Genomic DNA, 21840 nt, shown 5'->3' with positions numbered 1-21840 from the left:
TTACAGGACGTCACATATTCGTAAAGACATTTTAACGTCTGCTTATTTTTTGGAAAAAGAATTTCGTTTAAATTGACAGGTAAAGGACAATTTAGATCAATTAACTTTTCATACATCACTTTAATATTTTGTCTGTACTGTTCACACTCCAATATGAGGTGCTGTAGATTTCCCATTCCACCACAGGCGCAATATGGGTTATCACTGATACCTATGCTGTGTTTGTATGCTGGGGTTATTGCGTGATTTGACCTCATTCTGTTTATTGTTTTTATAAATAGCCTATTTGATTCTTGTTTAAACCATCTCTCATTGGGAATTAGTGGTTGGCAATTTCTAAAATTTATTCCCGTTGTACTTTGGTTATAATACACGTTGCCAATTTTGTTTGCAATGGTTTTTACTGATATTATCTATATCGGTTACTGGTAGAAGTAAGTTGTTTATGTTTCGTTTGGTTAAAGCTGCAGATTTAGCTAATTTGTCGACTTCTTCATTTCCAAATATTCCAGAATGTCCTCTAACCCAACAAATAATAATTGAACTGCCCTAGGAAGTAATATCATAATATAGACTCTTAATTTCTATCTCAATGTGGTTTAGACTTTTTGTCGATTGGATAGAAGTGAGTTTGTCCACAATACTTCTACAATCGGGGAAAATGATATAATTGTCCATACAAACTTATCTGTACAAAACTGTCTACGTAGAGTAAGTGGTGGTTCCTTAGCTTCAATCTCAATAATAGTAATAGGAGTAGATTTTAAGTAACCGAGACAGAGTCTCAAACTTTATTAAGATATCCTGTTGACGCAGACCCATATAAATGACAAATATAGTCGAAAATTGGTCGAATCATTGAACGATAGAATAGCAATGCAATATTCGGGTCAGCTCCCCAACCGGTTCTACAAAAAGCTTTAATGATATTCATAGAATTTTCTGATTTCTTTATAATATAATGAATTTGATCCTTCCATAACAATTTACGATCCAAATACGTCCCAAGATATTTAACACAATCTTTTATCGGAAATTCTATTCTACCTAATTTGAAGGTGCCTTGAGGAATTTGGCGTTTTTTGGAGAAAAAACAAATTTCAGTCTTTGTCGTTGATATGGATAAACCTAGAGAATGGTAATCATTTTTTACACAATCTAGAGGTGTACAACACAACATCATCCGCAAATTGTAAAATATTAGAGTGTGGAGGTACTATGTGTTCTAAATCTATATTGTACAATGAAAAAAGAAGTGGAATTAAAATACTACCCTGTGGTATACCTATACTCGTTAACCTTGGTGGTAAAAGGTTCTCGTTTATTTTTAAGTAAGTCCATCTATTCTTGTACAAGGATACAATAAAATTTGAAATTTTAACTGGCATTCCAAGATCTACTAATTTTTTATAAAGAATGTCTAAATTGATGTTATCAAACGCTGAAGTTACATCTATAAATGCTGCAGCTGTCGACGCCTGATTTGTAAAATTGACCTGTAAAGAAGAGACTAGGGAAGTGAGAGCATCTTGTGTAGACCTGGATTTTCGAAAGCCGTACTGAGATTTGGGAAGGATATCTTCGGACTCAAGCCAGTATTCAAGCCGATTTTTGATTAATCTCTCTAGAGTTTTTAGTATACAGGAACTTAAAGATATAGGTATGTAAGATTCAACTTTGTTATCTGGCTTTCCTGGTTTTTTTATAGGTAATACAATATAGTCCTTCCATGCTTTGGGAATTAAATTTTTGTTTTGCCACACAGTGTTAAAAATTTGTAGTAATAATAGTTTGTATTCAGTAGGTAGAAAATATAGCATAGAATATGATATACAGTCCATCCCTGGAGATGAACTATTATTTTGCTTGAGTCCATGATTTAATTCCCATAATTCAAATGGTTTCTCTAGATTGAAGTTTTCTCTGGCTACGGTAACTGTAGCTTCATTTATTTGACTTGGAACCCACGGAGGTGAAATCTTGAAATGGAACTCTTCTATCCATGCAGCTTCGGTGTTTATCGGAAGTTGATTGGACTGCTTTCGGTTTTTGTAGCGATTTACTTTCTTCCAGACGTCGCTGATTGGAGTGTTGGAGTTTAAGCTTTCGCAGTAATTTATCCAAGTTTGTTTTTTTCTAATTTTAAAAGTTTTCTTTGCTAAGGCATCTAATTTTTTGTAGTCAATTAGATTGTGAAGATTAGGATTTGTTTTATAACGTCTATATGCTGTTTTGCGGTTATTTGCAGCTGATTCGCAGTTTAATTAAAAATGGAGTTAAAAGTGAATAACGAATTTTTGTAGTTTGGAAAAAAATGGCCTTTTCTTCAGAATAGAAAGATTAGCATCAGAGATATGAAAAAATGTTTAAATATGAAATTGTAGCTTATTTAATTCCCAAGAAACTGGTTTGCATACATTTTTTCTACGGCAAATTATTGACAATTAAAACTTGTAATAACATGCAAAACCCACCTTTACCAACCCTTTCAAAGTCACCTCTTTTTGCGACTGAGGATTTTAAAAAGATTTAACGTTAACAAAAATGAATAACCATTTTCAATTTCTAGAATTATTATTTCTAATTATTAATAGATTCTAAAAGTTTTACTGGCTTAGAATGATTAGTTTTTAAAAACTGGAGTTAAAAGCGAATAACGAATTTTTGTAGTTTGGTAAAAATGCCATTTTTCTTCAGAATAGAAAGATTAGCATCAGAGATACGAAAAAATGTTTAAATACGAAATTGTAGGTTATTTTTTTTCCAAGAAATTGGTTTGAAAAAAAAATTCTACTGCAAAAATTGAGTGAATCGTAAACGAGTATATCGAAAACATTGATTTTTTCGATATGTAAAACTAACACTTTCGATAGCGAATAAGTCGAAAACTATTAATTTTATCAAATAAATGTATAGAACATTTTTTGCTTAGAATGAATATTTTTATCAACTTTTGTGGTCAAAATATAATAAAAAATTTCCACTCCCGAGATGGGGTGGCAACCACCCCCATGGTAAAAGCGCTTTTTACTATCTACTACTTACTCTCAAATTTTCAAGCAAATCGACAGAGCCGTGCGGTACATCTTTTCAATATGATGCAAGTCTTCGAAATGCCGCCCACTAAATATTATTGAAACTGAATACTAGTATTTATTTTTATTAAATGAAATTACACAAAATGAACGAAAACTTTTATTTTAAAAACAAAACATACTTTAAATTAAATGAAATATGTCTTAACATTAATTAACATTTATGAAAATTACAATTTTATCCTTTTGATTTTAATTTTGGCAAACTCGTCAATCAGATTGGTGTCCTAAAGTAACAGTTAGTGAGGACTCTATCGAAATAAGTGCTAATTTGTTTAGTTTTGTTTGTCTTATGGAGCTTCGTAAATAGTTTTTAATCATTTTTAATTTTGAGAAACTTCTTTCTCCAAGCTACCGAGACAGAGTGTTAATAAAATTCTTAGGGCCGGTACTTTCTGCACCTCGCATGACGAAATTCCTCTAACCGGGGTTTAATCGGGACAGATAATACCGGCCCTTAGTGATATAACTATATTTGGGCATGAAGAAATTAGGTTACTTTGGCACAAATAGTTCAAAACATCTAATAGGTTTCATGGAGTATGGTATCTATCTAATCAGCCCTAAACATCCATCCTTGGATATAGGCCTCCTCTTCCTTCTTCCATGCCTCTCTATCTTGGGCAATTTGCATCCATTTTGACCCAGTGTGTTTCTTCAGGTCATCTGACCATCGCATCTGTGGCCTTCCCCTTTTTCGTTTGTGGTTCCATGGTCTCCAATGTATTACCATCTTAGTCCATCTTTCATCCTTCTGCCGTAGGGTGTGTCCGGCGAACTTCCATTTAAGCTTTGCTACTTAGGTAGAGACGTCTTTCACTTTTGTTTTGTTACGGATCCATTCGTTTCTTTTCCTGTCTGATAATTTAATGTTCAGCATTTGTCTTTCCATGGCTCTTTCTGTCTTTGCTATTTTTTCCATATTCTCTTTTGTAAACGTCCATGTTTGAGAGCCATATTAAATCATCTTGGAGGAGATTACTAACTCAGTGAGCTTTATTAGTGGACTGTTTAGCATAGGGTGAATTTAAAATAGAATAAAAAAAATAACAGTAAAAAAACCAGACCTTAAAGTAAATTGTAATAAAAATATTTCCTACCTTGTCATTTCTCGTTGCACAAGCTGGAGCAGGCCTGCTATTTTTCGTACTGCTATTGCTGAGTAGTATAAAGTATAAATCACTCGCGAGGACTATATTGAGTTTCTATACACTTTTCGGAATGATTGTAAGTGACTGTTAACCAAGAGAGTTGGTTGGCGAATTGTCTTTTTAAAATGAGGCGAGTAGGCAGGTAATTACATACAAAAAACTTTAAGGTTTTTACTTGAAAATAATGATAAAAATTAATACATACTCACTGAATTAGGTATTGGCCTACTCGTATATACGGGGTGTCCCATAATATTGAAAAGAAAATGAATTAAAATATTCTTTACAAAAACAAGAAAATTAAAAATTGTTATTCCTACTTATGTGGACGAACCACAACCGCCCACCACAATACGCAGTATTGTTACGGCTCAAAAGGCAAAGGACATAATTTTACTATAGAGCGTTTATATATACCACTATTAGTTTTCACTGTGGCCACTCTAACTATACCATCAGATCCAGGATGAACCTCAATTATACGGCCCAAAGGCCATTGTAGCGGGGGAATATTATTTTGGCGGATTACCACTAAGGTACCTAGTTGGACGTTTGGAGACGGAGAATTCCATTTAGCCCTTTGATGAAGAGTTTGGAGGTACTCCTTAGACCACCGTTCCCAAATCTGTTGGTGCAACTTATTTAATAATTGCCAACGATTCAACCGATTGTGCGGAACATCGAGCAACGTTTCTTCGGGCGGAGCACTCAAAGGCTCCATGGTCAAAAAATGTCCTGGAGTTAACGCACTAAGATCGTTTGGGTCTGAACTTAACGGGCATATTGGCCTCGAATTCATGATGGCCTCAATTTGAGAAAAAATAGTATATAACTCTTCAAAAGTTAGTACTTGTTCTCCAATTGTGCGAATTAAATGACCCTTTACCGTCTTAATATTAGATTCCCATAAACCTCCAAAGTGTGGAGAAGAAGGGGGAATGAGATGCCATTGAATAGATTCATGAGAAGCAGCTTGTGATGCCAATCTGTTAAGTTCTGCTCTGGCTCCAACAAAGTTAGTGCCATTGTCACTATAAACATGTTGACATCGGCCTCTACGACTGACAAATCGCTTAAACGCAGCTAAAAACGCGTCAGTGGATAAATCAGATACGAGCTCTAAATGAAGAGCTTTTGTTGAGAAACAAATAAAAAGCGACAAATACGCTTTAAGAGTTTGAGACTTTCGAAGTTTGGAAGCTCTTATAGGAAAAGGGCCCGCAAAATCAACTCCAACATTACTGAAAGGTTTTAGTTGAGATATTCGAGCTAGCGGTAGATTTCCCATTAACGGAACTGGGGACAAAGGATTCACCTTAAAACATTTAACACATTTAGACAGTACTCTACGAATGGCTCGTTTGGAAGATATAATCCAAAAACGCTGAGAAATTAGGTATTGAACAGTTTGAAGCCCGGCGTGTAGATATTGCAGATGAGTAGATTCAATAATCATATCAGTTAATTTACAACTGTTAGGAAGTAATGCCGGAAATTTGCGATCATACGAAATGGGCGCATTAGCTAGGCGACTACCTACACGTAGAATTCCCTTTGCATCGATAAAAGGTGAAAGCTTTCTTAAATTTTTTGGAAGCAGCTGTTTATCTTGGATAAAATTTATTAAAGTATTAAAAAAGATCTGCTGTGTTCGTTTAACAAAAACCAGTAAGGAGTTATGTTGCTCCAATAAACTTAAACAACCTATTTCCAGATTACCATATCGGTTTTTGGTTACATAATGGAAAAAACGAATAATGTAACACAAACATCGAACACACCTATTTAAAGACGAATGACGATCCAATAAAATATCTAAAAAATTATTGGGAATTTCAGCAATCAATGCGACAGTCCGCACTTCCAAATTTACATTAGTAGACTCCTTTGAATTAAGTTCAAAGAACGTTAGCGGATCAGATTGTAAGAAGGTTGGCCCCGCCCACCATTTGGAACAGTTAATTAACTCAGAGGGTAAGCAACCCCTTGAACCAATGTCAGCAGGATTTTCTTCAGAAGGAACATAGTGCCAACATGAAGAAGTTACTCGTTCCTGCACATAAGCTACTCTATTGCTCACAAAAGTTTTCCACTGATGAGGGGAAGATTGTAACCAACGTAATGTAACAGCAGAATCAGAATAACAGTATATTTCCTTGATTTCTACTTTATCTTTAATAACAGAAGAAACAAAGGAGACTAGTCGAGCCACTAAAACCGCAGCAGACAATTCTAATCTGGGAATAGTAAGTCCCTTATTAATGGGTGCGACCTTAGATTTAGCTATAACAAAAGAAACAAAAGGTTGGCCTGAAGGTGATAAGCATCGAAAGTACAAGACAGCGCAGTAACCTTTCTCGCTAGCGTCACCAAAACAGTGAACTTCTAAGCGTAAAATATCGTCAATTAATAAACGACGAGGTAAATTTAATTTACTCAAATATGCTACATCATCAATGTATTTTTTCCACAAACGGATAATTTCTTTTGATGGAGCATCATCCCAACCAATCTTTTGAGTCCATATTCTTTGAATAAGGTGTTTAATTAGAAATGTTATTGGAGATAAAAATCCAAGAGGATCAAATATTTTTGCTAAATTGGACAAAAGATGACGTTTTGTACAAGAAGAGTCTAAAACTTGAACTTTAAAAGCAAAGGTATCCGAAGAAGCGTCCCATTCCAACCCTAATACTTTAAGTGTTTTGGACGAAATATCATCATTAAATGTAAGAGGTTTTATTGCTAAATCTGATACAGCTAATCCTTTCAATAAATCGGGTACATTACTGGACCATTTTTTCAACTCAAAACCTCCTTTGGCAAGTAAGGCAATAAGTTCGTCTCTTAGTGCTAAGGCATTTTCGAAACTAGGACAGGAAGAAATGATATCATCAACGTAGGTTCCAGTTTTAAGTGCCTCGGCTGCTAGAGGAAACGAATCCCCGTCATCATTAGCCAACTGATGTAGACATCTAATAGCAAGATAAGGAGAACAAGAGAGACCATAAACAACTCTGTTGATACGAAGATCTCGAACAGGTTCAGAATTATTAGAACGCCAAAGTACTCTTTGATAATCTGTTTGAGTAGGATTAATTAAAATTTGCCTATACATTTTAGAAATATCGGCCGTAATTACATAACCATGCAATCGAAAATTAATCAAAATTGTACAGATGTCAGTCTGAAGCTTAGGACCAGTGAATAATTTGTCATTGAGTGAGGGTTGATTTGGAAGATGCCCGGAACCATTAAAAACGACCCTTAATTTACTTGTTAGACTTTCAGGTCTTAAAACACAATGATGCGATAAATAGTAAACATAAGGTGAATCGAAGTTATTCAATGGGACAGGTTCCATGTGACCGAGCTCAACAAATTCCTTCATAAAGGTGCGGTATTGGTCATAAAGTTCAGGAGATTTTTGAAGCCTTCTTTCTAATGAATAAAACCTACTAAGAGCAAGTGATCTAATATTAGGAAAGACAGGATTTTCTTCCTTAAAAGGTAGATCTACTACAAAGCGTCCTGATTGTTCACGCTTATAAGTATTCATAAACATATTTTCCACTTTAGCGTCATCAGGAGCTAAGCAAAAAACTTCAGGGACTGCTTCTAATTCCCAGAATTTCTTTATTTGCTGATCCAAAGAAACCGTATCTTCAACTTGGCAAAATAAAGAAGTAAGAGTAGGTGCCTTTGAAATATTTACTTTTCCCATAAGCACATAGCCAAATATAGTATTAATTGCATCAGGTTGATCTTGATTGCCGTAAATACGTCCATCCAAAAGAATTGTAGAGAATACATCAGCTCCTAAAAGAATGTCGATGGATCCTCTACGAAAGAAGTTATCATCTGCTAACTTTAAATTAGCAATATGGGGCCAAGTATTAACTTCTAAATTACATAAAGGCTGATCCTCACATATTTTTGTCAAGACTAACGCATCGGTTGTCAAAATAGGAGAAGATTTACGTACTGGTTTAAAAGAAATGGTAACCCCACCTAAATTAGTGGTCGACTGCATAGAACCTAATCCTTGGATGTTAGCTGAAGTTTTCATGGGACGTAAACCTAAACGCCTAAGGGTCTTTTGACAGATGAAGGACGTCATGCTTCCCGAATCTAACAGACACCTAACAGGTTGGTAGTTACCGTGACAATCAAGCACCTCAATACATGCAGTGGAAAGCAAAGTACTTTTATCAGCGGAAGAAAAACACACAGAAACGGATGATCCAGTCGTTGAATTTAAAGTGGATGCCGCCGAATCTTGAACATTCTCTTCTTTCTTAGAAGAGGAGAAGCAAAGGAGTGTATGATGTTTTTTATGGCACGAGTGACAAGTCCATGTAGATTTGCATAGGCTAGAACGATGTGATCCAAGACAGTTAATACACATCTTGTTCTTTTTTATTAATTGAAATCGATCTACAGGAGATTTTGCCAAAAAAACGGAGCATTTATAAATGGCATGGGTATCATTAGTTTTACAGATAGAACATTTTGGTTCAGGTTCTGTTTGAGCAAGCAATGATGTAGATTTGGAAGAATTAGGTTTTTTAGAAAAGTTAGATTTTGGTTTAGTGTGAAAATCAATATTATCTAAAGCGAGACAACTTTGATTTAAAAAATCAATCAGTTTTTTATAGCTTGGGATGGTTGAATTATTATGAAAAAGCTCAAAACGTGTTACTAAAGAAACAGTTAATCGTTTTAAAATCATTTGAACAAGTATAAAATCCCAATGTACTGTGGGTAGTCCTAGCTTATTTAGAGATGCCACATTTTTCGAAAATGTATCTAACAACTTGCGTAGTTCTTTTGGATCTTCTGAAGTCAGTTGTGGTGAACTTTCAAGGTTATTCCATAAATTGGCAGCGATTACCCTAACATTATTAAACCTTTCACAAAGCAGATCATAGGCAATTGGATAATTGTTTGCTGTGATGTCAATATGATCCACAGCATCGCGCGCTGCACCCTTTAAACACGATAGTAACAAATTAAATTTGTCAATTGGTTGTAAGTAAGTAAGAGTATGAACGCGAGCATCAAACTGATCTATAAAACTTCTAAATTCAGTTATTTTTCCACTGAAAGATGGCAATTCCGGTTTCGGTAAATTAAAATAATTTATAGGTAAAGGATTTTGAGACTGTGAAGTTGATGTAGTTTGCTGACTTGATGTTGAAGATTTTCTAAAGGCTTGCACGTATGTTAATTTAATTTTATAATATAATTTGTCAAAATTACTACGGCAATCATCTTCGACTTTAAATAGCGCGTCCTCATTATCTTGCTCAGAAACTAACATAATTATTTTATTATGAAGATCATAAAAATTGTCACGAATTTTTTCCAATCCTTCATACATAACTTCCAAAACCGGGTAAAAATTCTTATCGTCAGCAGCTACCTTTAAAGCAACAGCATGAATTTCAGTCATTTGTTGCACTTCAACTTGTCTTAAAGATTGATATTTTTTAATTTTATCTGCCATTTTGTAAATTTAAATGTAGAATTAATAAATTTAGAAAAATATGAAATTAGCGTTAGGAAATAAAATAGGTTCACCACACGAAAATTAATAAAATACAACCGAACTTTGTGCTAATAAAATAGAAAACTATGTCCTATGCTAAACAGTCCACTAATAAAGCTCACTGAGTTAGTAATCTCCTCCAAGATGATTTATTGGTTCGTTTTCGTTTTAATAATAATTACTTTTACATTAATGTGTTCCTTTTTTACTTAAAAAACAACATTAACTGAGGTATAGGTACCACTAACGATCGGCACAAACAAAAAACCAATGTACTAATTGATACGTGATTTTAATTTTGTAAAGAATATTTTATCGCCTTATGTTAAAGAATAACAAAAAATAAAGTCAAAGGAAATGCGGTTAAATAACCTGAATTTGATTCTGATCTTTGTAAATTAGCAAAGTATGACAATAAAATCAAACAATTCAGGTTTAAAAGAAACTTTCCCCGACTATATTACCCTCTTAGAAAAATGAAAAATGCAAGAAAAAAATATAGAAAATGGATCTATCAGGCTCGTAACGGATCAATAAATCATCTTGGAGGAGATTACTAACTCAGTGAGCTTTATTAGTGGACTGTTTAGCATAGGGTGAATTTAAAATAGAATAAAAAAAATAACAGTAAAAAAACCAGACCTTAAAGTAAATTGTAATAAAAATATTTCCTACCTTGTCATTTCTCGTTGCACAAGCTGGAGCAGGCCTGCTATTTTTCGTACTGCTATTGCTGAGTAGTATAAAGTATAAATCACTCGCGAGGACTATATTGAGTTTCTATACACTTTTCGGAATGATTGTAAGTGACTGTTAACCAAGAGAGTTGGTTGGCGAATTGTCTTTTTAAAATGAGGCGAGTAGGCAGGTAATTACATACAAAAAACTTTAAGGTTTTTACTTGAAAATAATGATAAAAATTAATACATACTCACTGAATTAGGTATTGGCCTACTCGTATATACGGGGTGTCCCATAATATTGAAAAGAAAATGAATTAAAATATTCTTTACAAAAACAAGAAAATTAAAAATTGTTATTCCTACTTATGTGGACGAACCACATATATTAGTATGGTATTATTCGGGATAAATAATGCAATAATTCTTCTAGAAAATCATTTGCCTCTACATCCGATTCTTTTTCTATGAAAAGTATTGAATGAAAATTTTCTAGTATTTTTCTAGTATTTTATTATCTTTCCCTTTTTTTTATATTTCCCTCAATTTAAAAATATCATATAAAAATTTAAAATTTTTATTATGAGTTTCTGAAAGCGAAAATCGATCAATCAAAGAATTAAAGGCAATGTCTAAAATATAGATGAAAAAATGTACTTTAAATTTATCTTCCTTTGTTGAGAGCTGATCCTCAGATCAAATTGACGCATTTTTCTCTTGCCTCAACATTCATTTTCAGCAGGAAATTCGGAACTAATTTACAAGATTTTCTGCAATTTCATTATCAGTAGTTTTTATTTGGTCATAGCCAAATTGTCAGTAAATTTTCATTTTTTTTTTCATTGTTTCTGACAACATTTTTACACAATCTGACAAATTTATAGTTACCTAGATGTTGCAACATATCTTCGAGACTGAATTTATATGAAATAAAATATCATGCCAAAGAACTATTATACACGGCATATAGATTTATAATTTTTAATATCTTTTACTAATCCTCGTGCTTTGACTTTAGTTTCTGAATCATTGTTGACGTCTTCTATTATTTCGAATAAGGCATTATATATTTCACAAAATTGAAATCTTAGAGGTTTCAATGCATCTATTCGACTTAACCGTCTAGTAGTACTCAACTAACGGTTTTAGTGTTAGTTACGAAACATGTTTTTTTCAGAACGTCCCAACGCTTTGTAAAACCAGAAAAAAGTGTACAGTTCTTGTATAATATAAAAAAGGTTGTTTTTTCTGTAGAAGGAAACGCGTCATGTATGACTAAGGTGGCATGCGCAGGGCTCGTAAAACGCCCTCGGATATTTTTCAAATATTCCATTTTGCACACCCTTTCTTATTCCTTTCATATTAACCCGGTTATCATTGTTTATCATAGCCTTGTCCTCTGCGCCGTTTTAAATCAAGAACTAATTTTCCAAATTTGTCAAAATAAGTTCTGTTAAACCTTCACCAGTTAAATATTTTCAGCTAACACTTGGTCCTATACATATTTTTAATTATTGAATGGCTCAATTTGTATTTTGATTTTACTGATTATGCCGCCCCCCTTGTGATGCCGCCTGATGCGGCTGCCTCACCGCATCATAGCACCGCACGGCCCTGCAGATCGATCCATTCTGTAAAAATTGCGAGGTGAAAAGCTTCGGTTCCTGGACTACACGTACGTCCGTGATATACATAGAACTTCAAAAATTATGTATTTGTTCAAGGGTATTTCCATATTAAAGTGACTTACTTATAGATGTATAATTGGTTGATAAATACAATACTCTAAATAGATAATCAATCCATGATGCGAATAAAGATAATTTGAAACAAAAGTAAGCTATCGTGACAGTAGTTAACACAATGTTAACGGATAAAATGATAACTGTAATTCTAGGTTAGAAATTTGTCAACAAAGTAAAAATAAATATTTTATGTCACTGGTATATTCGGACACTGTATAGGATATTTATTTTATTCTATATTTATTTATTTTTTCCTTAAAATATTTTAAATACTATTATTCTGGCGAATATTTATATAAATATTGATATTTATATAAACATAAATATAAATATTCTGACAACTGTCAGATTTAACTAAAATGTCATGCAGCGATACGCGACCCTCTTAAAATCTTCTTCCTCTTCTTTAGTTTATTGGCCTCCACCTACTTGGTTATTTGGCCAGCTCATCGTCGCGGAATAAGGGAAAAATCCCTTATTCACTTACAATTTGGGGTTAGTACATTGTACAATTTGCTTCTTCTTCTGCTTCTTCTTCTGTAGTTAACTGGCAATTTTCGTTGGTGTGGGACAAACATGACAAGATAAAAAAATTTCACTTAAAATCTTATATGACGTCAAAATTAATGACGTATGTACTTAAAAAAGGGTTTGGGATAAACTGTGCTACCTATATATTAACTAAAAAAATTTTATACGCAATCTACGTTCATTTTCCTGTTGATTACAGTATCGTACATTAAGGAATATAAATAATTTACACATTGTCAATTACTTTCAAACATTTGGCGCTAAAATATTTGTGCTGCCTTTCATACCATGCACAACGAAAGAGAAGATAAATCTTATAAAGTTTACTATTACGATATGCCGAACGCGTAGTACCTATCACATATTGCATTCTGGCCTTATTTCTATTTTACAATACATTCACACACTACAACAATTGAAAAACTCGAACAATAAGGAATGGAAATCGGATGTTTTACCTATAATAATCCTTGCATTTTTCCATAATCGACCAGTAAGTCCTACAAGGACTTTAAAGTACTCTCTGTACAAGGAAGTGGTAAAAATAAACATAAAATACCAGAACGCAATAGAATTCGCTATATAGAGAATCTCGGAACCATGTCTTGTCTCACCAAACACAGAAGTGAGTCAATTTATTGTAAAGAAATCAAAGAAGGCATCTAGATTTACAGCTTTTTGCAAGTTGCGAGTTATAAAAGGAAAAATAATAATTGCGCTATTCTCCGTATTTGCATGTAGATTTGGTTTGAGCGAGAAATTATTTCAAGTGTAAAGTGGCACAAAAAGTTAGTCGTTCCAGTGTTTCTGCAAACTTCGAATGAATTCATTAAAATTGATAAATATGTATATACTTTTCGACTTACTATAATCTCATTAAGTCGACCTTGTCATACAATGTTGTCTATCTATACCAGGAGTGGCCAAATTTTGGCTCGCAAGCCACATGTGGCTCTTTGAATGATTATTTGTGACTCTCAATAAATGTATGACTGTATGAAATGTATTCACCTGAATTATTTTTAATTTCTGTGTTTGAAAATGTCTTGAATTACTGACAACAGATATAAAAGACTATGTGTAACATCAGGACTTAAAGTTTCTAATGGATCCCTTATCACCGTTGGGACCATAACTTCAGGACTAAGAAGACCCCTTATTGCCGTTGCTATTCAATTTTGCCTTAGAATATGTAATATATCATCTGAGCTGACAGGGGATTCGCGAATCGAGGGTCAAAACTATTGTTGACCTTTGCTGATGATCTAGGTGCAGTCGCTCATTCTACAACAGACATGAGAGAGGTGTTTTCAAAACTCGAGGAAGAAACAGGTAGTCTAAGTCTTGGACTAAATGAAGAGAAGACGAAATACATGCTAGTAATCAAAAATCCACGACCAAGAGTTAGGCAGAACATAACTAATAATGACCACAACTTCAAAGTAGTAAAAGATTTTAAATATGTTGGGGCGGTAATCACAGATGTTGTTCTGAAGCTATTTTCTTGTGGCATTTTTACAATTTTAACTATTTATAATGGGAAATAAGCCACAATATTATTAAAAAATGATTTTTATTAACGTTTCGACGCCCAAATCGGGTGCCGTTGTCAAAATACAAAATACTACTGACATAAACAAAAATGTTGTTGCTTACTAAAAACATTCTTCTAATAATTTATTTAATTTGACTCATTTATATCAGCAATTCAGATACATATGATACATTTTAAAGTAGAAGACTTTAAAATGATATTGCCAATATTTATGAGTTGCGTTTCTGGGACGACTTTACTGAAATATAGTTCATTCGATTACATGAAATCAACCTCAACTCAAGAATATCCGTCACAAAAAAATTATAGCATGTGATCTCTCTTTAAAAAGACAACCACATGCAACGGTGACATTAAAATTCTCGCGTTAGAGATCTCATAGTAAATCACAAGGGAAAACCAGAAAAACCTCGTGATACTATCCCGACATCGTAAGTATTTGGTCTTACATTTAATTTACTCTCAAAATTAATACCAAATTCTGACTTTACTATAATTTTGTTTAAATTATAAATAATATCAATAATACATGGATATATAAGTAACTAAAATATAAAATATGCACTAACTCGACTATTGACATACTAATTGTGGTATTTTCTTTCTATTGACTTCCTCTTTCAGTATGGGTATCCACATCCTACTACCGAGGAATTTGCGACACAATTGGTTTCATTTAGCATAATTAGAGCCGCTTCTTTGATTTTTCTCTTTTTACTATCTGTTTCTTTCAGGACTATACTTGAATCTCTCCACTGAACTCTATGTTCATTATCCCATGCTAATAAAAATCATTTTTTAATAATATTGTGGCTTATTTCCCATTATAAATCATTAAAATAGTAATCACAGATGTCAACCACATATAAAAAGAAGTCTCAGCAAGGATAGCTGTGTGGATTAGAGCATTATAGAATCATACATTGTACTCCATATAATCATTATTAAGATCTAAGCTGCTAAAAAGACAAATCTAAATTAAGACTGTACATGCAAATTATTTGCCCAATTGTTAGATATGGAATTAGAACCTGGACTCTACATCAGTTGCAGGTATCTGAAAGGAAAGTTCTCCAAAATGATATTTGAAATTGACAGGAGTGTGCAGAAGGCGCCGCAAAGCTGAATTGATGACTGTGTATGATACCGAAAACCTCTTCAGACATATAAAAACAAAGACAAGATAGGCAGATCATGTGGTAAGATCAGAGGAAGACAGAGTGTTAAAGACGGTGTTTATGAGAGGCTGTAATATATACGGAGCAGAGACTTGGAATCTTCGCGCATGCGCGCTCCAAAAAATTGATGCCTTTGAGAAGTGGTGCTGGAGAAGAATGCTGCGCATACCTTGGACAGCTCATAGGACAAACGTTTTCATTCTAAACCTGCTCAAGATTAAAATAAAGGCTGTCCACAATATGTCTGCAACGAATACTGCAATTCTTTGGTCACGTGGTACGCAGAGGTGACGACAGTTTGGAGAGATTAATTGTTTCTGGAAACGTTCCGGGGAGAAGATCAAGAGGACGACCACCAACTAGATGGTCCGACCAAATAAAGAATTCAGCTGGAGACTCATTCTGCGAAGCTCTTAGAGCAGCTGATGATAGAGACCAATGGAGAAACATTGTTAGGAATATTGTAAGAAATCACGATCCTCAGTAATGGGGAAACGACAAGAGAGAGAGACGGTAGAATATCAATAAGTTGGCCGTCCTAGAAAAAGATGGAAGGATGATGAAGAATCGAACTAACCTGAATTAGTAAAGGCTGATTGTAGAATTATTTGCATATTTGAAACAACGATGTGAACCAATTTATTCCACTTTAAAATTCGTACAATCCAAACATTGAGGGAAAAATTTCCTTTTAAAAACTTCTTACACTTTTTAAATAATTGCTTATGCATTAACTGCAGCTTTGCTGACAAAACTCAAACCACAACAGGTTATACTGTCATAAAAAGGAGAAACAAGACAAAATTTATCTGGACCATTTATTACTCTTGTCAATTTATTAATATCGTAGAATTAAAAAAAAATTCCAATCGAATGTAAATAAATTAAATAAAAAAGATAAAGTCGTTTATGTCAAGCTGGCGCATAGTCTCTCTTCAACATAAATAATTAAAAGTATTAATTATTAACAAAATACCATGTAGTACCATCGACAAGTCACAAATTATTTTCCGTTTGACCATTTTGTAATATTAGAAAATGTCTTGGTGGGATGTAGGCATCATTTTTTATAACGTTTGTCTATTGAGGTGTAAATTGACCATTGGCGCACGAGAAAATACGAAAATTTTAATAATTTAAAAACATTCTTTATCAGAAAAGTCGTTAGGAGAAAAAAACGAACATACCAATAACGTTAAAACGATATATGTATTTTAAAACGAAAACGTACATCAAGGTACCAGGTACCTACAAACATAAAATGAAAATGGAAAGGTTCTTCTTAGAGGGCCCTCTTCATTTCTGAGGAAGGCAATTGTCACTGATGAAGGTTGGTAATAATTTTGACTAATTTTTCAATAAAGATTGAGTATCGAGACCTGTCCACTTTTTGATGTTTTTCAACCATAAATTCTTCTCCTTCAATTTTTCCCTCCATCAACAACCTCAAGATCTCAATGTTTTACCCGGTGCACATGACCTAGATGACCGGTTTTGCATTTCTTGATAATATTAAGAAGTTCTTTGCCATGGCCCATTTGAAGCAATACTGCCTCATTAGTGACATGGTCTGTCTATGGTATTTTCAGGACTCTTCTAAATATGCACATATCGAAGGCCTCCAACCTTTACGGAAAGGTTAAATAAGCTTAAATCTCCAGAATAATAACAATACTGATCTAATAGAGCAATATTGTTCAGAGCAATTTTTCGAAGCAGGACGCTGCTTTGTCTTGGCCTCCTTTATTTTTTGCTTCCACCCTTGTTTGTCTGTGGCTGCTCTTCTTCACACACGGACTCCTAAAAGTGCTTGTGCGTCGCTGCTTATTGTGTCTTCCCAGCGCTTTCTTGGGTTCCTGTGTTTCCAACCAACCAGTCTCTTTCCCTGCATTCTAGCGTTCAGTTCTCTTTTTGGTAGCCTATCCTCTACCATTCTTATTAGATGTCCGGCCCATTGCAATCTTTGTATTCTAATGAAGCCTGCGAGGGATGTTTCCTTATAAATTTGATAAAACTCGTTGTTCTATCGAATTCTGAAGATTCCGTTTTCCCTCACAGGTATTCACAGGAAGATTCTCCTCAGTATTTTCTTTTCGAAAGTGTCGAGTTTGTTTTTTGATGTCTCTTTCAGGGCCCATGCTTCATTGCCATAGCATGTTACTATGAAATATTATATATGAAATAATGTTTCATAGATGCTCATATTTGTATTTCGGTGGACACTTTTAGACCGAAATATATGAGAGGGCAAAATAAGTTGTGGTTACTGCGTTATGCTCTTTCGTCTTTCTCAATCTTCTGATCCGTCGGCAAATATTTCTACTCCCAGGTATGTAAACTTTCCAACCATTTCAATGTCGTTTTCATGTATAATGTTTTGTGGGACTATACTTCTTCTCGACTATATCATTATTTTTATTGTTAATTTCCAGACCTAGCCTTTTCGTTTGCGTTTTTAAATCTGCGTATGTTTCCTGTGCTCCTGTTGATGTTCTACTCATAATATTAATATCATCGGCATAAGATGCCAGTTACAGAACCGTTCTGTTAGTCAGTAGATTTCCTCGTCCAGTTTGCATTTGCCTAACCGCATACTCCAGTACCAGGTTAGCAATGTTGGGGCCAGCCCATCGCCCTACTGCAGCCCCTGCGAGATTTTGAAAAGGTCTGTCCGGTGGTTTTGTATTCGTACACATGCCTGAGTTTCCTCCATTGTGGCTTTAATCAGTCTAATTAGCTTGTGTGGTATTGCAAATTCAGTCAATATAGCATAGTCTGTTCCTTTTGACTGGGTCGTATGCCTTTTTGAAGTTTATAGACACGTTATGAACATCAATGCCGTGTTCCTATGATTTTCTGAAGACCTGCTTGACTGTAAGCATTTGATCCATTGTCGATATTCCCCGTCTGATACTCTCCAATAATGTTTGTTGCTAGTTGTTGGAGCCGCAGATTTATAATATACTTACGTAGAGACTTTTATGCTGTACATAGTAGAGAAATTCCACGATGGTTTTTGCACTGGAGTTTATCTCCTTTTTCTCTACTTGTCATATGTCTTTGATGAGCGCGTGGATATGACTTTCTAGGTGGTCGCCACCTACCTTATATAGTTCAGACAAATTTCATTAATTTGTCATCAGCCATTTTTGGTGGTTTGAGGAATTTTTCTTCTATGTCTTGTAAAACTCTATGTAACTTTTGAAGCTCCTGATGAATTACATCCGTTTAAATAACGGTATTCAGTTGTTCTATACAGGGTGTCCCCGAAATAGTGCGTTCCTTTAAGGTGTGGATATAATAGACAATTTAGAACAAAAAGTCCTATAACATTTTTTCCTGAAGTTAACCGTTTCGAAAAGAAAAATTACATTGTTCTCCATAGGAGTGAATTTTTATTTTCATTAATTTAAACGAGCTGGCAACATGGCGTAGAAGAACCTGTGGCTGGAAATTTAATTTAATGGAACCCCTTGTTTATTTACTATTTGAGGTGTGATTTAGGGTATTGACACCCTTAGATGTAGGTGCCTACCTGCTAAATAATTATTTCTTGTAATTACGTATTTTTTATGGGAAATAAGCCACAATTTTACTAAAAAATGAATTTATTAACGTTTCGAAGCCCAAATCGGATTTCGTTGTTAAAATACAAAATACTATTGATAATATATAAATTCATTTTTTAGTAAAATTGTGGCTTATTTCCCATAAAAAATACGTAATTATAAAAATGCCACAAGGAAATAGCTTCAGAACAAAATTATTTCTTGCTTTAATAATGTGGCATTTTTGCTATTAATATCTTGGTTTGTTTGATGTGAGGGGACCAGGATGGGGTGAAAAATGTAAACATTTGGTTGATATTTACCTTTTTACTCTACTAGCTACCAGATACAAATGACCTACAGACCTACTATTTTTAAATGTGTCAACCTTTAGCTTTTGTGTTCCACGGTGTTGTCAGACTTCAATTTGCATATCAAAATGTATTTTCGTTTTTTGGCCAAACGGCTGAATTTAGAAAAAAATGTTATAAGACTTTTTTGCTCTACATTGTGCCTTCTATCTATACATTTAGGAACGCACTATTTTCGGGGACACCCTGTATATACTGTTTTACACTCTGTTTTTGGTGTTTATCTTTCAGTAGCCCGATGTCGTATTTTCGGTTGATACTACGTATCGAATCGTCTTTAGCTAAACTCTGAACTTAATTTTGTTAAACAGTTTTGTTTTGCCGAAGAATCTAGAATCAATATCTAGAAGCTATATTCTAATATTCAGTTTGTGTGGCGATGTTTCGTCGAAATGTGTATAATAAAATCACAATAAAGATAAATAAACAAACCAAAATACGTTGAATTTTATAAGGAGCACTCTCGAATCATGATTTACAATGTATCTGTTACCGTTAAAACCCGATTTCAGTTAAAACCCGAATTTACTAGGAAAAACTAGTTTTAACTAAGCACTTTAGACAATTCTAGTTTTAACTAGTCAAAACTAGATTTGACTGCTACATTCAGTTAAAACTAAAAATCCCGAACGGATTTCATTTAGAGTAATTTTTACTAGTTCAAAGTAGCTTTTTTGGAATTACAGTACAACCTCGTTAATCCGGACCTCGTTCATCCGGATGTCCGGATTATCCGGATCAATCCGGAATGAAAAAATAGAAAAAATAATTTTGTTAATTGTATGTATGTATGTATGTAATGCGATTTCCCGGTCACGGTGATCGTGCCGCATTGAAACGTCACACAAAATTAAAACAAAGGAAGATCAATGACTTTTTTGTAAATAAAAACTAATGCCCGCGTAAATCATATAGGGTGTAAATATAGTAAGTTATCATTTCACATGTAGTTTTATTAACCTTATTATATTTCCGAATTATCCGGATTTTCGATTTACCGGATCGCTTCCGGTCCCAGTTAGTCCGGTTAAACGAGGTTGTACTGTACTGGCGAATACCAGCTAAAATTGTTGCAAGAGAAGTATGTATTACGGCTTGTTCGGGGTAGTGTTAATGACGAAGGCGGCCGGAAGGTAGCAAAGTAGTGTGTGAAACTGTTGATTGTTTTGCATCGTTTTTATTGGTTATATTACACCACTGTGTATTATTCACCATTAGTAATAATATCGAAGATCAGATTGAGAGTAGAGATATAAGAACGTGAAAAGAACGTGTTTTGGAAATGGTTTTACAAATGGTAGAGACAAAGAAGAAAGGAAGTCACTACAATGTTGTGACCAAAAGCATATATAATAAATTAGTGGTCGAAGTACAAGATGCGGAACTGTGTGCCAAGAAAACATCATCATCATCATCATCATCACGTAGCGCTACAACCCTGGGTGGGTCCTGGCTGACTGTACAACTTTCTTCCAATTTGTTCGGTCTTCCATGAATCTAGGGTCAAATGGAATGTTCATTTTCCGGAGATCTGCTTGGATGTTATCTCTCCATCGCATTCTAGGGCGCCCGAATGGTCTTTTGCCTGTAGGAATCTCCTCCTATACCAGTCTTTCAAGTCTCTCGTTATGAAGTCTGTGCACGTGGCCTGCCCATCTTAGTCGCTGTGATTTAATTTCTTGGACAATATCGGTGTCATTGTAGAGTTCTTTTAATTCGAAGTTGGTTCTGATCCTATACTGGTTTGTGTTAATGTCGTGGTGAGGTCCGAAAATGTTTCTAAGTATTTTTCGTTCAAAACGTCTGAGCTTTTCTTCGTTTGATTTGGTCATGGTCCACGTTTCGCAACCATATGTTAGTACAGGTCTGACGATGGATTTATAGATTTTGATCTTGGAACTTCTTGTAAGATTTTTGGATTTTATAAGCTTATCCAGTGCGAATAGACAGCGATTTGCTGATTGGATTCTGTCTTTTATTTCTTCAGTAACATCGTTGTTAGCTGTGATTACGACCCCAGATTGGCCCATGGTGCCAAGAAAACCCCATTACAAAATTGAAGATTAAGATGATTTAGAATTGTTGAAGCTGGCGAAATAAAAAAGTTAGCTTCTAAAATTGATCCCATCAAATATTATGTATCTGTCGAAAATATTTTTGGCATAATTGAAGCGTTGCTATTTTTCATGGAAATCGGGATAGGTTGAAGACTGAAACCGTCAGGAAATAGGCAAATATAACTTTTTATTGATATGATCAATACTTTTATACCAATGTGTGAAACCTGCCAACGGAAGAAGAGTAAAAATATGAAAACGGAGAGAGGTCTTGTGTCCAAACCTATATTGCATTCAGAAATGAATAGTCGCTGTCAGGTAGATTTGATCGATACGCAATCACAAGAGAATCGCATATAAACTACTCTAAATAAAATC

The sequence above is a fragment of the Diabrotica virgifera genome, chromosome 8 (genome assembly GCF_917563875.1).
Source record: "Diabrotica virgifera virgifera chromosome 8, PGI_DIABVI_V3a".
NCBI classification, from domain to species: Eukaryota; Metazoa; Arthropoda; class Insecta; order Coleoptera; family Chrysomelidae; genus Diabrotica; species Diabrotica virgifera.
This window is presented reverse-complemented; position numbering follows the sequence as displayed.